The sequence below is a fragment of the Staurois parvus genome, unplaced genomic scaffold, assembly GCF_062004578.1.
Source record: "Staurois parvus isolate SC_StPar_1 unplaced genomic scaffold, SC_StPar_1.0 ptg000365l, whole genome shotgun sequence".
NCBI lineage: Eukaryota > Metazoa > Chordata > Amphibia > Anura > Ranidae > Staurois > Staurois parvus.
Window position 1 is genome coordinate 1,271,267 of NW_028318161.1, and position 14,750 is coordinate 1,286,016.

Here is a 14,750-nt window from a genome sequence, read left to right on the forward strand (position 1 = left end):
GTATCCCCTATTTGCATATGCAAGAGCCGTGCTTGCCTGGATGGGAATGCACAGGTGTTCCATGCATCCCTATGCAGGCAGTCCTATTGATGTCCATTGGGAATCGCTGCACATACACTGCTTTGGCTTCCCATTTGACATCGAGAAGGGTGTGGGTGCACTGGCTGGAATGCACACTGCGTTCGGGACCATGCATCCACATGGATGTCAAATTGGGAGCAGTGACTGTCTGTGTGCAGCCATTGCATCCCAAAAGAAATCAATGGGATTACCTACATGGAACACCTGTGCATCCCCATATAGGTAAACATGGCCCTTGCCTAGGGTGTCTCGTGTGAATGAGCCTTAATCAACCTCATAGACTGAGGATTTACTTAACAGAGAGCAACCCCACATCTCTCTGTGATGCATACAGTACATATGATAAACCTACACCTTGCAAAACACAGGGGAAGACTTAGGGACATGCACCAAATACAATATCCAAAAAAATGCAACCACACAATCAATTTAAAAAAGTGCACAGTTGGTGCATAGTTTTTTTACCTATTTCAAGGGAACCTGAATCTGAATCAATCTCGAAATTAGAATCTTAACTATGTGTGAAGCAGCCCCATAGTAAAGACATTAAAGGTCCCTCTGACTTTCATGTCTCCATCTCCAAATTTAATTCCTGTAGTGATACAAAATACTAATTGTATTCATAGCAATCATGTAGAGGCCCCCAGACACATTCAGTATATTGAAACGTACAGTATGTGCCAGAAACTGTTACCACCTCCAGAGATCACTGTGTACCCAGACAGATTTGGGTCCTTGTGCTTCTGGGTCCCATAACAGTTGCATAGTCTTCAATGAACTTTGCACCCTGAGTTGACATCTTTTTAAGCCACGAGTTTATCTTCCGTATGCTTTATTCAATACCTGGTATCACTGACATGGAATAAGTGCTGGTTCACACTAGTGTGATATCTGATGCGACTTGAGTTGTACAGAATTGCATGATAAGGGAAAACACATTATTTTTAATGGTGCATACTCATGTCAATGCGACTCTGCACGGTGTGACTTTGGAAAAGTTTCCTGTGCTACTTTGGGGCAATATACAGTGTGATTTGGCCCCATAGAATACTCAAAGTCCCATGAAAGTCACACAACATAATCACACTGAAAATCGTGTCAAAACCGCATTGCAGCAATGTGAACCGAGCCTAAGAATTCTAGTAAGGTAATTCAACATTTTACTGGGTGCATATCAATCCGGGGTCAATGAAAGAAGGATATAGATTTATGATTACCCTGGTGTCATTGTCACCCTTAAAGTGGAAATAAACCCTCCTATCCTTTTAAGCCAGGGAAACTGCCATCTTAGTCTCTGTTTGATCTGCAGCTGCCATGGTGCTGCACATGTGATCAGTTATGACGCCAGACATTTGATGGTTTGACACTTTGATTGAGAGTACAGGCAAATGTGACAGTTAGCATTCCTGAAATGTTGAGAATGTTTTAGCCCCTACGTGGGCATCATTGTTGTAATTTACTCTTTTTTAACCAGTAAAAAAGACGGCAACAGAAAGACGGATGTAGATGACAACTTCTCCCTATTATAGCAAAATTGATAATAAATTTACAAGTAAAAAAAAGAGATGTTCTAGGTCTGATTCAGAAACAATGATCAGATTTCAGTACATGTAGCATCTTTATTTGCTAATCGGCTTTTTCATTCTTTTTCTAACTTCTCATTCCTCTTTCTACTTTAAAGTGTGACTGTAAGCAAAAAATGATAGATTATTTCAGGCCGTCTCTTTTGTAGGTATAGCTATGTAAACCATTACAAATAAGTGCCTATACTGTTTGAAATCCAGTAATACAGTAGGGTTGATTTACTAAAGGCAAATAGGCTGTGCACTGCAAGTGCAGTTCCTCTAGATCTGAGGGGAACATCCAAAGAAAATAAAATAACAGCATTTTTGCTTGCACATGATTGGATGGAAGAAATCAGCAGAGCTTTGTCTCATTTCAGGCCTTCCCCTTGGATAAAAAGCAACTGTACTTACAGAACACTTGCAGTGCACAGTATATTTACCTTTAGTAAATCAACCCCACTGTCTCACTCTGCTCTGCACAGCCACCGTTGTTCTTTATTCTCGGCACTGTGCCTAAAATCAGAGCCACTGGGGGCTGATCTAAAGATGGACTGCGCAGGGGCTCTGGGCTTCAACAAAATGGCAGCCTCCGGCAAGAAGAAACAGGAGCAATGTCGGAGGCAATTTACAGCACATACTAATTTTGGTAGCATAATTATTAATTTGGAATGTACGTTCCTTGCTAAAGAACTATATATTTTTTTCAAGTTGCAATAGGTAAAGTTCTGCTTTCAGAGTTGGTCCTCTCACAATGTAGATGTCAGTTCTTGTTTACCTTGCTGTTGTCTGTAAAAGGCTATTCATACATTTTTAGAGCAACTGAAACCCAAGTGCTTCTAACTGAAAAAAATTAAGGGAAGGATTATTCCCTTTGTATCAATCTGCATTAAATGTAATTTCAAGTTTGTTGCACAAAACCACCAGAATCAAGTCATTGTCAAGCAAATACTTTGTTTCCTATCACAGGCCCTAATTTTTTTTTCCAAAATAAAAATTCAAAAACAAAAAGCAGTGCAGACAAAAATTCTTCAATGTAAGTTTTTAGTGCTGAATGTTTTGTTATGTCTGGTCTGGTGTTCTTTTTATGCAACTGGCAGGACAATGTCATTGTGGAAGCATCATCTTCTATACTGGATCCTTCTTTATTTTCTGCAGTGAATCTAAATGAAGAAAAAATCTGCAGCCCCCTGACTGTTCAGTAAGATATCCTGTAAGATAAATTATGTCAGGATTAAACAGGAGTCCTCAGTTCTATTCAATGCCCGGAATGAAAATACTGCTCACAGAGAGCTTACAATTATCCACTTGACCAGCTGCACCGAGGACCTGGCTTCTGCCATCTTGGTAGCGAGATTACTTAAACGGTTATTGCTGAGCTTGGCCGCAGAACTAGGCAAACACTGACAGGCTACAGCAGACTCAGCTGCCATGTGCATGGGGGGTGATTTAATTAAAGACAAAGAAAAAAACAGATTACCAACACAATGCCAAAGTGAATAGCTCATACAATTTTCACTCTAGAATAGGCAGCCAGGGTTTTCTCAGAGTTTTTGATGCCAAACATGCCTGGTAACACAGTTAATAAATAAATGGTAATATAGCAAATATACAGTAAAAATTCCCAGTTTACGATTATTTCTTATATTGTATAATAACAATTATAGAAAAAATTACTTGCTTACATTGTAGAGTGTTTTATTTTCTCATAGAGTGTCTAAAGACAGAGCAAGACTATACATGTATCCCCAAATCTCAGTGAATGTGGCAACTTGGGCCCTACCTATCTTCGAAGCCCAAATAAAGTTGTACCCTCTGCTCTTCTGCAGTTCCACTATTACATGTCTAGCTCCAGTATTTGTTAAATCTATATAAATGGGTTTTGACCATGTTCATGATTTTCCAATGTGCTGCTGAAGAAAGGCCATCTGAGGGGCTGTTTTGGTGTTACTAAGATGCTGGTCACTTTCAGGTAAGCATTCAGTATTGTACAGGGGCGAACTGACCATTCAGGTACTCGGACACTGCCTGAGGGCCCGGGGTCATTAGGGGGCCCCATGAGATGTCCCTGGTACCTTTCATAGGCTTTTTTGTGGTTTGAGTGTGGGCAAGGACACAGGGGCCCCATGATCCCCTATTGTCCGGGAGCCCCATGAGTTGTCAGTCCATACCAGTCTGTAGATGTGGTGGCTGCATGCAGGTTTTTTTGTTTTGTTTTTTTCTGCCCCATTATTCACCTGCTGACCCTGCCAGTAACACATGTCTTGCCTTAGGATGGTTATGCTAAGTCCTCCACTCTATCTATGGTGGAACAACATAGCCAACCTTGGAAGCAGCAATGTCACCCTGTGAAGAAAGTAGTGTTAGATGGACTAGAAGATTTAGATGGACTCCAGTTAAGCATTTACAGAAACAGGATTTTTTCCTTTTGGGATAAAGTTTTTACATAAATGAATAAAAGCTGATCACTGTAAACACCACTGCAAGTGTTAATTGGTTTAGCTCAAGCCTCTAACTCCCAGTTTTTCTGGGCAGCTTAGTTAAAGAAAGATGAAAAATAACAGACTTACTAGTAGGATCACCTGTGAAAAAAAAGAAAACGTTCTAAAAAGAGAGAACTAATGCAGCCATTACATTTAAGGATTGGTAAGCTGTGATGTATTAAGTTCCATTTTTGAGTTTAGATAACCTTTACCATACAAAATATACACTTAATTTACAATTCAAGACCTAGGTGCCTTTGGAGAGAATTACAACAATAACAATATAACCACTCACTCCTGTATTGGACTGCATTCATGGTGTCATCAGAGCACCAGCTCAAAATTCAGGAAGTAAAGTCCAACAAAAGATTGCCCTTGTATTATAATTAGGCCCTGCTCATGGACACACAGTTCTACAGAGATAACAAAAACAACAGCAAGGGATATAAGTAGAAGCAGAGATGATGTATTTGCTTGAACACCCTCTGAACTCTTGTGTGTTCCCTAAATGCATACCATTGGTTTCTTAGTAATCTCATAGTAAGCTCCTCTTTCTCTTCAAAACAATCTTTGGCTATACTTATGACTGTACAACTACTTCACTTTTATCTCTGTCTACACCCTGGCTAGATCTGATATTTGGCTTGACCCTGATCAGGAAGTTGCCTCATGACCAAGGACCACACTCTAACCCCACCACCAGGGTCTCTTACAGCCCTGATCTGGGTACCCATCTAGAGGCTGCAGCACATTTCCATCTTCTTGTTGTCTCTGAACATCCTTGACCACTCTACAGATTACCCTCATTTTGGGTAGTCTCTGAGCCTGCACCATGCTGACAGCCCATTTCCATCCTGTTGTTGGCATCTTGGTCATCATGGCTAGGTTGCATGCATCCTACCCCTCAAAGGTTTTTTTAATATATATAATTATCTTTTTGTTTATCATAGAATAATTGTACCCAGCCTCCATTGCCTATTTAGATTTGTGAGCAGAATTCACACTGTCCTCTTCTAGTTGCATATCTGCTACAGTGTATTATTCAAAGCAATACAAGTGCAGAGTTCACATCAATAAAAAGATGAGCTGATGTTTCAGTAGCTATGTATTGTTGGTTTACAGATCTGTAGTACCAATCACCTGCCTGTAGTATAACCCATCTCCTGTTTGTCATGACTGCGAATACATTTATAGCATAAGTATACTGATCCACCTAATCTCATCTAAACCCCTCCATTGGTAGGCTCATTGTTATACATCTTCCACCCACTCCTTGCCTTGCAGCAGCAGCCATAATAGCACATAGAAAATAATGAATGCCTTCCTGGAAGCAAGCAGTTCAGAATTCTGAAAATCTGTGCATTTTTATTTGAGTCGTGTTTTGATTTCAAAGGATTTATACTAATAAGGATCTAAGTCTTATTGCCTAATGTACAAGTTACAGTTTCTTCTAATTATTGCAGAACATTAAACAAAAATACACATTAGGAATTTATAGCATTTTATTAAGTGTTACTATTGTCATTAAAAGCCGTCATGGGACTACATCAACTACATTTTGATGTTGTGCTTACCCTAAAGACGTTTGGACAACATATGCAATTGCCGACATTGACCTGCATAGTGCCAGATTTTGTTTGAATAATGTCGGAGGGTATGATTTCCACATCTGGCATAATTAAGAAAATATTTGTTTTACATGCCTTCCACCATTAAAAATAAAAAAGTATACAGGTGACAGAAAAGGTCTTGGTGCAAGCTGACAATATATCCATTTGGGTGGACAGATCTCCTAGAGGGCATATTAGCAACTGCAAATAAATGAAGAACTCAGACAGTATTTATATCTAAACTGTTCTTTTTTCAGCATTCCTCCTTAGCTGTAAGGATAAGGAATTTCATAGTTAAGACATTTTGATAAATCAGGCACTTTATACGAGAGAGGCAGCAAGATGCTACACTACAAGCCCTTTGACTAAGCCCTGAATGAAGGAAGACTGAGGGACCCAGAATAGTACAGGTTTGTGTAATGCTGATACAGGTTGTTGTGCATCCTACTTTTCTACTGCTGGATTAATTAGGTTAAAAGAAAAGATGCTGGGGTGGGTTCAGAGCCCAGAACTAGTCAGTGAAGCTGAGAAAAGCTTGAAGTGGTACTATTTCCCTTTTTTTTCCTTTACTATAGTAGGTGCATTCAACTCAAAATAAAACATTTTTGCTGGAGTTGAGATCTAATTGAATTTAATGCATGAGATATTTAGCTCTTGTTAGTTTTCAATCAAGACTTACAATTCAGCAATAAATATATCATTCAATGATATATGTACTAATCAGCATATGTTCTTTTTTCCTTAGAACCAGCATTTTTTTTTATCTCCAGCTACTTTATTTAACCTCCAGCTTATTTATTTTAGCCCTGATGCCATACATTCTGGATCCCTGAAGCGTGGGAATTGTAAGAGCTTTCTTCCTGTTTGGATATACTGTACGCTAGAAGATATATTCTCCACATTTACTGTAGCATGGTGGGCGAAGGTGACAGTGGGAGGAGCGCACGATGAGATGTCATTTATTGGTTATATGGTCAGAGCAATGTAAAGAGTGAAGTAATTATGTTGCTGCAGGTCATTCTCAGTTACCTCTGATATTCGTGCTTTGGAATCCTTCTCTTTTCCTACCAACTCATGTGATATGGCAAATTTCAGAAGCATCTAATATGACATTTCATTTAATTACTTCTGCAGACTGACATCCCTATCCCCAGGTGTGAGTTGGATGAAGGTTCCAGTGATTATTTTCAGATATTTGTAATATATCCAAGCTGAATCTACAAGATCTTATCCACAAGTCCTAATACTAGTATCAGCGTCTAACGTTACTATTAAATGTAATCTGAAAGCATATGTTAAAGGTCCAGTTTCTCTCTCTCTTTATGGGTTAGCTAATGAGACAGTACAGCAAATAGACGTTGCTTTGTTGCTTATTTTGCCTTAATAACTAACCCTTTCCCATACCCATATATGCAGCCTCACTAAAGGAGTTCTTCTTTCATGAAGCTGCATATATGCATACATCTGTTTGTTCTGGGAGTGTGCTTCACAGACACAGGGACCAGGCTCTCACCGAGAGACCCAGGTTCCATATTAACAACCGGGAACTGGAAAGCCCAGTTCCTGATCACCTGGTCACTACTAGAGAAATAAAATGTACACAACAACAAATGTGTGGAAAAAAAGTCAAGGTCAGGGTCAAGGTTGGGAACAAAGCTCAGAGTATTTTAAATTGGATTAAGAAAAAATATATTTTTTAATTAGTATCATCACGTGTTAGGTAGGATAAAAAAAGCGCACTAATTATTCTGGGCCCTACTATGGGTACAAACAACAAATATATGGTATTGTTGTGATTGTCAGGAGCAGGAGCAGTTATTTTGGGTTTTTCTTTGGCAGTAGGTTATGGTAATATCAAGAAATATACAACTAAATAGAAATATATATATATATATATATATATATATATATATATATATATATGTATATGTATATATATATATATATATATATATATATATATATTTTTTTTTTTTAATTTATTTATTTATTTAACTATTTTGTGCCAGCTTTTCTTTGATAATAGAAAAAAAACAGGAGATAGCCATTACCATTTACAACCAAATGAAAGCCCAATTTATTCTGAAGAAAACAAGGTATATTTCACCAGGATACACTGAGTAGTTGAAATGTTGCAAAACGGTGTTAAAGCACTAGGAATCATTTTACGAGGTTAAGGCCTCTTCCTGTTCTAGTGAGTTGCATTATCTAAAGTGCAAGTGGAAAGAAAAGCTAATAAACCTACCTTAAAATTTTGCCTCGCTATTGCCCTGTACACATTTTAGCATATATTGCGATGTAAACACTTTTTTAAAAATGTTATATGCAGTCACGTGCCCACATAACTCCAGCTCTTCTGGGTAAATGTGTGGCTGGTGGGCATAAACTCACTTCCCCACCAACATTGCCTAGAGAAGGAGCAACTGAGACGTGTTGTTACAGCTCTGTGGAATTCAGCCCAGTGGTTGGCTTTAACAATACACAGAGAGCTGGAGCTTTACAGTCATGCAACAGCAATAAAACCCAAACATATTTCCAGTGTGATTTATGCTAAAATGTATGTGGGGCAATGGGGAGGCATCATTTTAAAGTAACACTACAAATAGTAAAGGTGGGAAGTTGGTATAGACCTAGCTATAAGAACCAAAGGAGATGTCATCCCCAACTCAAAAATATACTAATTCACAGATAAATCAATGGGGACTTTAACTATATCTTGAGATGTAGTTCACATCACTATTTTATAAAATATTTTTTATTTAAAAAAATCCTTTATATAAATTAAACTGAAATCAGCATAAATACATCAATTGAAGAACAGGGTCATCAACAAGATCTAAGAAAACAATACAAAAATGAGAACCATGCGTTTCACAGTTAGACATGCTTCTTCATGATGTAGTTTTAACATGCTGTAGCACCCTATAGTGTGCTACTAGTGTTAAAGTAGGTACATTTATTATTGTATGACTCATGGTAATTGTGTGAGTCTGTAATTAGGTCAGTTTATGGCAAATGAGGCTGGGTGACTCAGGCGGTTGGGACTATATTGCCTCCACCTGGTTCTGGAGGGCCATGGAAGCTTCCAGAAGCCAGTGGGCGGGGGGGGGCAGAGACCTAAATCTGCATGTTTATTGGAGTTTGGTCAGTCCCAGGTTTGGAGGCCCTTAAGAGCCAGGCTAGTAGGGGAGTTGGGTGGAAGATGGAGTGCTGAGTAGGCTGTCGATAGCTTGGGAGGGGTCCCCTAGGTCTGGGGGGGGGGCTTGGCCTCCAGGCTGGCTCAGGAATCAGCAACAGGATCATTGCCTGGGAGCAGTGGGAGCAAGGAGGACAGAGTGAGTACATCAGCACACCCTAGGACTCACAAAGGGATAGATTGCCATATGTAGCAAGCTTTCGAAGGGCAGTGCTGTTCTGAATCCTTTGTCCTTGGAAATCTTCAGAGCAGCCAGGAGGGCTGGTAGTGGCTGCAGGCTATGGAGCTGGGATATTTTCTATAGGGGAGAGGAGATACTTCTGCATGTAGTTTGCAACAATCTGTGCTAACTTTCAGAGGGGCTGAGAGTCCCTAAGCTGTAAGGGGCTTTTGCTACTGATCTGCAAAGACTGACTGCATTCGAGGAGAAGAACAGTCCATTAACTTTTTTTGTTAATAGGAAGGAAGTTGCCCCCGTACATTGATTCAGTCAACTTGGGCATCCCATAATCCCTATTACCCTATCCAAGTTATATCCCCTAATACAAAATAACAAAAACCAAGCTCATGGACTGTTCACTGACTGTAGATGCAAGGGTGGAAAATGTGTGTTGCCTGGCTGTGCAAAGCCTAGGGGGATCCAGAAACACAGCAACCCTCAACAGAGTAGCGCTACAATGCACTGCATTAAAGTAATCCTTTTATTTGCATGGAATGCAATGCAAAAAAAGGCATGTGCATTTTTTTTCTTGCAAGGCAGATTAATGCATTGACATGCTATGTGGTGTATTGCAATGCATGTTTATTGCCACAGTGCAGGGGTCTCCAAACTTTCTAAACAAAGTTCCAGTTTACTGTCCTTCATTCTTTAGGGGGGCGGTACTGTGGCCAACAGGAATACTTTATGTCCCAGCATAAGTGGGAGTAAACAATCCCCTATCATTGTGTGGCAGTGGGAGGTGTTGTGCTCCATCATTGGTGTCATTAGACCCCAATGTTGGTGTCATTGGGAGGAACTATGCCCCATTATTTATGTCATGGTAGGAATTTGCCCCATTGTTGGTGTCATTAGGAGGATTTATGCCTTTCATTGGTGTCAGTGAATTAAATAGTGTCCCAAGGGCCAGATAAAAGCAAGCAAAGGCTGTATTCGGCCCCCGAGCTGCAGTTTGGACACCAATGCCCTAGTGCATTGGGGTAATGTTTTAAAATAAATAGAACAAGTCCTTACTGAGCCTTACTATTGAACTATGGATTACATTATGCCACTATATGAGCTCACTCTTTCTGCTGCCTGGCTCGTCTAGTAAATTCAACAAATGTAACCTTCATTTCCACCTAATGGAAAACCATCAAAAGAGAAAGAGTTTCTGGGTCTCTGACCTGATGCAAGTAAGCAGATTAGAATACTTTACTTCATTCCCACTTATTGCATCCTTGTTCCAGGTCAAGGGCCCAGAATAAATAAAACCTAGAGTCATCCAGATAATTACCATCTACAACTTTGACTTGAAAAATGGCTGAAAACATAAGTATGTGACAGGAAGCGATGAGAAATCCTGATTACACTACTACTTTGTGAATGCTACTCTACTATTTTGCAAATGAAAGAGCTTTCACTTAAAGACCTTGGAGCAGCAATTGGATTTGTTACCATTTTTAATAAAGACACCACTCATATTTGTCTCATGACAGGTATCCTTTAAAGCCGTAGTAACCAGCTGAGATCTAAAGCAAATTTTTTTTCATTTTTACACCCACGTAAAAATCTTAATTTTTGGCAATAAAATTACTTACACCCTCAGAACATTAAATATATTCTGAAAGCAGAGGCCCTGTAGAATAAAGAGATGATAGTTGCATATTTTAGGTCACATGATATTTGTGCAACTGTTCATTAAAAGCAAATTTTCAGGAAAATATAATACAATGAATTTTAGTGCAAACACACACAATATAATACCCAATTAAATATATGTTATAATAAAATATAAAAGATGAGGTTGTGTTGAGTAAATAGATACCAAACATGCCATGTCTTAAAATTGTGTGTGCCCGTGCTATCGCAAAAAACTATGGTGCCCAAAAATCACCATAGTTGTTGCTTTAAAAGCTTTTATAGTCCATCAATTTAGAGTTAACTAAGAGCTCCTGTGCTAGTATTATTGCTCTCACTCTGATGTTTGTAGTGATTGCTATCACAAGGGGTTAATAATAACTGATAGCATAAGGGTTCGTTCACACTTGACTGTTTTATCAATGCTTGCAACACGCCCCTATAGCATTTGGCAAGCGTTGGTCCGGCGTTTGCGGAGCGTTTTTTAACGCTCGGCAATGCTCCGCAAACGCCGCATGCGCGGTTTAGCGGAGGTTGCTAGGCGTTTGCCGAGTGTTAACAACGCCCCACAAACGCCTATAACGAAGTTTGAATGGTTTTACCATTCTGCAAACGCCCCGCAACCACGTCGCAACTGCACCGCAAACGCCTGCCAGGCATTTGCTGAGCGGCACTATAGACTAGAATAGGAGGCTTCAACGCCTCCTGACTCGACCAGAGGTGTCCGTTTTGCCATGATGTGACGCTAATGCTCCTGTCAGAACAGCACCATGTGCTGCAATGTGCAGAATTGTCCGAGGCGTTTGGGAAGCATTAAAAAACGCTTCCCAAATGCCTCTCTGCCGTCTGCACACAACGCTAGTGTGAATGTAGCCTAAGGCAGGTGACAGGGCCTATTAGACCCCAATGTCTCCTCTTCCCTTCACAGCTTCTAACCAGGCACAGATCGGCTTGGTTAGTTGTATCCCCTGGTTGTATAGGCCAAGAAATAGTGGATCTGAAAATTATTAACTCATCATCGCTTCCAGTTTCACTGCTTACATGTGAACTTGAGGCATAGCTTTGCCTTGGTTTCACATCGCTCTCCTTCCCCTAGCCGGCAGTTGTGGTTCCGGGCTCCCAGTAAGAGCAGGAGAGCCCAGGAACCATGGCAGAAAGGAGGGGGGTGCCGGCGGCTTTGTGAAAGTGATCAGCAGCTATGGAGCGCATCATGTTCACTTTCAAGCCAGGAGCTGGCTGACCAGCTGATCCAGCTGCATCAGGCATCAGCTTGTGATTAAAGGTTCACTCTTTGGACTTAGTACATTCAAACAGCTAAACTGGGTAAACCCAGAAGCAAACATTTAATATATTGCACCTTGCCAATTCTTTAACATGATGACTGCGTTAGTTTTCTTTTTTCAGTTTTTCTTTCTTTTATTTTCATCTGGTAATCCTGCCAGTAAGTAGGTTGTTTTTCAACAGAACAAGCTGTCCTGCAAATGTAGCAGTTAGAGGGTTGAGACAAACTTTTTAACAGTGGCAGAGGTGCTTCCAATGGTCAGCTTTTACTTATTTAAAATCTTTAACCCAAAAGGATAAAAACTGTTTGCTGTAAATGATTATAAAGTATTATCCAGAGTTTGGCTTCAATTTGTTAGTGTATATAAATCTGTTAGTACATCTAACACTCTCCTCCCCTCCTGAAAAAGCTAACCCCTGTCAGTGTTATTTGGTTTATTTCAAGCCTCTAACTCCCAGTTTTGCTGGACAGCTTGGTCTGTTAAAGGAAGTTGAAAAATAACAGATTTATCGGCAGTGAAAACAGAGGGGAAAACCCTAAAAAAGACAACCAATGCAGTCACCACATCTAATGATTGATAAGCTGCCAAATATGAGATTTTGAGTTTTTGGTTTTATACTGCTTTAGAGCCCACATTTTATTAGCATGCCATACCATGATCACAATACACCATGACCATAGAGATAGTTCTGTGTTATGTTTTCAAAAGAGTTTTCAAATTGATGTGTTTTGGTGCAGTTTGGTGGTATAGAAATCCTGCATTTTTAAAGTTTTTTGTCCTTAAAATACATATATCATAAAGATGAAATGAATGAAAGTGAATTAATAATGCATTTTCTATGCAATGTAATGAATTAAGTGACACAATTATCTTCCCTGGAAAAGTACAAACAACAGAAAGAATGCATCAAAATCTGCATCTCAAAGCAAGAAATCCTCGCTGATAAACTCATGTTAAAAATCTGAACGTTTCAGGTGCAGGAATGTGAATAGTACCTTAAAGTATTAGCCTCCCTTACAGAACCACCTCCGATTCAGATCCTTATCCCCACCATGGAAAAGTCAACAAGAATTTTGAATTTGTTTTATATTATGAATATTTTTTATATGATCATTTTTAATGTTAAACAGAATAGACATAAGTTGCTGAATGAGGGAATGGTGGGCAGGAGCACACAAAACTCCCAGGTGGTAAGCATCAGGGTCAGAATTTGTAAGAAGGAGAGATCTATGTTGGAGTATATAAGAATATCCACTTGCCCCCCAGAGGATTAACCCCTCTTCCTGACCAGGCCATTTTTTGCATTACGGTGCAACGTTACTTTAACTGACAATTGCGCAGTCATGCAACACTGCACCCAAATTAAATTTCTGTTCTTTTTTCCCACAAATAGAGCTTTCTTTCGGTGGTATTTGATCACCTCTGCATTTTTAATCTCTTGTGCTATAAGAAAAAAGACCGCCACTTTTGAGAAAAAAAACTATATTTTTTACTTTTTGCTATTAAACATGTCCAATAAAAAATGTAAAAAATCTAATTTCATCATAAATTTTGGCCAAAATGCATTCTGCTACATGTCTTTGCTAAAAAAAAAATCCCAATACAGTATGTGTAAATTAATTGGTTTACGTGAAATTTATTGCATCTACAAATTGCGGTATATATACCGGAATTTTAATTTTTTTTATACTAGTAATGGCGACTTATAGTGGAACTGTGGTGGGCATTCTGACACTCAGTGGGAACTGACTAATTGTGACTGACATCCCCAATGACACCAATACAGTGATCAGTGCTAATAAAAAGCACTGACACTGTACTGACACTGGGCAGGAAGGGGTTAACATCTGGGACGATCAAAGGGTTAACTGTGTGCTGTTTTACTATGTGCTGTGTGTGTGCTTTACACTGTAAGCACACTGCTTTGTATGGCTGACAGAGGAGAGATCTGTATTGTTTATATACAGGTCTCTTCCCTGTCCGTGATACACGGCGATTGCTGGGTGCCGGCAGGGAACCACCAGCCAGGACCCGGTGATCGACAACTGAGGCCGCCAATGGCAGCGCGGGTAGGCACGACATCTGACACAGATGTCTATGCAAATCGCAGCAAAAGTAGTACATGTACTACTTTAGTAATTGGTGCGGCTCCGACCAAGTCGGAACCGCACTGATTTAATTGCTGTAATTGCGGACAATAAGGTGCAACTTGGCATACGATTTGCAAGTCTCATGCCATGAAAATCGCATGCTAAGTCGCACCCAGTGCGAACGGGGTGTTAGTGTCCATTTCATCTCAGTTGTTGTGGTACTGCCCATGTGACCAGTGATGACACTAGCTATTTAATGGCTTGACAGTTTAGTTGAGAGCACAAGCAACTGTGACAGGTATCATTCCCAGAATGCCTTAAATGTAATCGTTTTGGGTAACCATTAAATCAATGGGTTTAGTTCTGCTTTAAGGCTTCATTTAGCATTTTGAATGGAGAGTATTTTACTTTAAAAAAATAAGTTGAAGAAGAAAAAATGTAAAAAGCAAACAGACAAAGTGTGTGCAAAAGGACAAACCAATAAATTGGTAAATGTAGCCTGTTACATCTACTGCTTTCACATCTTGCCATTCATGTAATGCATATGTGTGGCAGCAAAGTGGATGGACTTGAAAGCCTACACTATGCACATACACTATATTGACAAA